General features: G+C 41.2%; 1 long non-coding RNA gene across 1 annotated transcript in view; it reads right to left on the bottom strand.

The window, feature by feature from the left end:
• LOC138950740 (uncharacterized) overlaps positions 1–3579 on the bottom strand; it is a 238231-nt gene that overhangs the window by 60533 nt on the left and 174119 nt on the right. The window lies entirely within an intron of this gene.

Below are 3579 nucleotides of genomic sequence, written 5' to 3'. Positions count from 1 at the left end.
AAACACGCAGACACCTGGGTAGCGCGACTCCGTTGCTGCTAGCTTTCCACTGGGAGGAAGCGACCCGAATTTCCCAGCGATGGGACAATAAAGTAATGAAAATGAAAATGAAAATGAAAATATAACGTGCGCCACACACAAGACAGAAGTCGCAGCACAGGCTTCATGGTAACGCCGTTACACGGTACTTTCCTAAAAACCACACCTTGATGTAATAACCCATGTGACCAGGGCACTACATCGCAGCCAGTCCCCCGTTTCTTTCAGGCAAAAAGTGCTGGCGGCTAGCTTCTCGCTATGCAAGACAGCGAGAGTGAAAATGCAACGGTTTAATGGCTAGCTACGCAAGAATTAAACAACATTGGTTGATACCGAAAATGTCGTCTACACTGGTCATTGAACAGCCATGAACAGCCAATCAGATTGGCAGCTGTGCGGCCATAATTTTTTTCTCGCGTAGCGAGCACCTCTTTGGCATGCCCGCCTACTCTCGCCAAATATCGTCAAAGAAACGGGCCGGGGGACAGTTACATCATGTCCCAGCCGACGTGCTGATCCAACTCAGGGAAACCAATCGATGGAGGAAGACTTTGCCTGGGACAAAGGGGGCTTCGTGACTGACCCCGAGGTGTTTGCAACTCCCTGATTATTGCATTAGCATACTGTCCCCAAGGATCACACTTCTTTGGTTACTAAACTCAATGACTACAGAACTTCAATGGAAGCTCTTTTTTTTCCTTCTTTTTTTCTTCTTTTCTTTTTTTTAATGGGAATCAGCTTTTCTTCTGAGATATTAGGGCTTGCAAACAGAGGTGTCTTAATTTACGTTCCTTACAAAAATATCTTATTTTACATTATTATCTAATTATCATAACATCAAAAAAATTTGAACATATTTTTAAATCGTGTAAAATAAAATAAATTAATCGACAAATAAATCGAAAAATATCTTAATCAATACTTAACAAATAAATAGGTATTCAAATTCATAAAAAAAAAAAACTAAACATAAAATGACAACAGCTTTATAACCTAAACACCTAATTTAACAAAAAAACTAAAAATAAATGGAAGCTTGTTATATATATGTATCACGTTCAGGTCAGCCACCGCCTACGTGTTGATCGAGTACGCTGGAACCCTGTGTTACGGCCTCCAGAAATCTTTAAAAAAAAAATCAGGTCTTAAAAATAAGTGAGTGAGAGTTACATCACTTTCAGACCCTGCAGGTCGACGTGTTGATCGAGTACGGAGGAACTCCAATGTTCAAGACCTCCAGAAATCTGAAAAAATTAGGGAGTGAGAGTTACATTACTTTTAGACCGGACAGGTCGACGTGTTGATCGAGTACGGTGGAACTCCAATGTTCAAGACCTCCAGAAATCTGAAAAAATCAGGTCTTAAACATTAGGGAGTGAGAGTTACATCACTTTCAGACCGGGCAGGTCGACGTGTTGATCGAGTACGGAGGAACTCCAATGTTCAAGACCTCCAGAAATCTGAAAAAATCAGGTCTTAAACATTAGGGAGTGAGAGTCACATCACTTTCAGACCGGACAGGTCAACGTGTTGATCTTTCTTTATTCTTTCTTTATTTGGTGTTTAACGTCGTTTTCAACCACGAAGGGTAACGTGTTGATCGAGTACGGAGGAACTCCAATGTTCAAGACCTCCAGAAATCTGAAAAAATCAGGTCTTACACATGAGAGAATCTAAAAATGGAGGTAGATTTAAAGAGGTTGTGAAAAGAACATTTATAAAAGCACGGTCTTAAAAGGTTGAAGTCTTCGTTTGCGAGGGGGTGGTTGGGTCTTTGGTTTAAACAAAATGTTATTCAGAATTTCTTCGCATGAACAGTTCAAAACATACAGCTAGGACACGCACTCAAGCAAATGCTTATATCACGTGACCAGAACCATACTAAATTACACACATTTTCGTAATGGTGGACATAGCAACAATAAACCAGAAGAACAAATTGAAAGAATGGGGATGGGGAAACTAAATAGGAACAGAAGAATCTACGGAAAAGAAAAGGGAGGGGGAGGGGGGAGAAAGTACAAACAACCACAAGGAGAGACTAGGACGAAAGCGCATAGGAAGAGAACATCAAGTCTAAGACATGCAACATGTAAATTCAAGTAAATGTAACATTTTTTTGATGGAAGGCAGTAATTCGTTAAAATATAAAATACGAGACAAACAATAACAATCATTACTTATACGCTGCTTATGTAATCAAATACGATAACACAGAGAGAGTCTGGGTCATTGAGGAGGGGTTGCACAATACAGCAACAGCAATCGATGGAGGAAGACTTAACCTGGGACAAAGGGGGCTTCGCGACTGACCCCGGGCTGTTTGCAGCCTCCTGATTATTGCATTAGCACGCTTCCCCTTGGGATCAGTGTTCCGCACGTACTCAACACAGCTACCATTGTGTAGGACAAGAATAACACGTACCGTACAAAGAAAATGTCATAACAGCTTCTCATGGGTCCATGTGTTTCTAGTACGTGTTTCGGCATTTAGTCCGGTCTGTATTTCTCAACCGATGTGCAAAAGGTTTGTCTGCAGTGTTCGTAAAGAATGAACACTGTCATGGGCACACATGGACGCAGGGACGCGCAGTTAGGGAAGCCCTGAAGGGTCATAAACATTCTTTATTTGGTGTTTAACGTCGTTTTCAACCGTTCAAGGTTATATCGCGACGGGGATCCGGAAAGGGGGGAGAGGGGATAGAGCCACTTGTTAATTGTTTCTTGTTCACAAAAGCACTAATCAAGATATTGCTCCAGAGGGCTTGCAACGAAGTACAATATATGACCTTACTGGGAGAATGCAAGTTTCCAGTACAAAGGACTTAACATTTCTGACATACTGCTTGACTAAAATCTTGACAAACATTGACTATATTCTATACAAGAAACACTTAACAAGGGTAAAAGGAGAAACAGAATCCGTTAGTCGCCTCTTACGACATGCTGGGGAGCATCGGGTAAATTCTTCCCCCTAACCCTCGGGGGGTGATCATAAACACAAAACACATGAGTGTGCTGGGGAAGCGTAGTCATTTTTTTCTGTGACCATCTGCAAAAGGCGTTAAAGCTGCTTCATCAGTTCATGTTCACAGTGGGAAATGTTTGATAAATTGATTTTGCAGATTGATATGAGTGTCATGAACTTACGTTAATAATTTAGCTGTTTAAAAAACAAGTCTCGCTCTGCACAGAGAACAGCCATGCAGTGGAATGTTGGTATATGTTTATGTGTCCAAGCTTCATAAAAAACACATCGAACCATTTGTGCACATGACAGTGTTCATTCTTTACGAACACTGCAGACAAACCTTTTGGAAATCGGTTGAGAAATACAGACTGGAGAAACGTTTTTAAGCGCTAGTTAGTATTCTTTTCAAGGGTATAGCCTTTTGGCCATATAACGAAGGTAATTTTCACATCGATTCTTCCGTCTGTGCGTGCTCTTGTTCCGCGTAAAGTCTAGAACTGAGGGGTCATGCCTCTTGCAGAGCTCTAGTTATAATAATATCATTGGAAAACTGGCACTTGCGTGATGGT

Source organism: Littorina saxatilis, linkage group LG16, assembly GCF_037325665.1.
Source record: "Littorina saxatilis isolate snail1 linkage group LG16, US_GU_Lsax_2.0, whole genome shotgun sequence".
Lineage (NCBI taxonomy): Eukaryota > Metazoa > Mollusca > Gastropoda > Littorinimorpha > Littorinidae > Littorina > Littorina saxatilis.
Note: the sequence above shows the minus strand (reverse complement) of the source record. Positions and strands in the feature narration are given on the sequence as shown.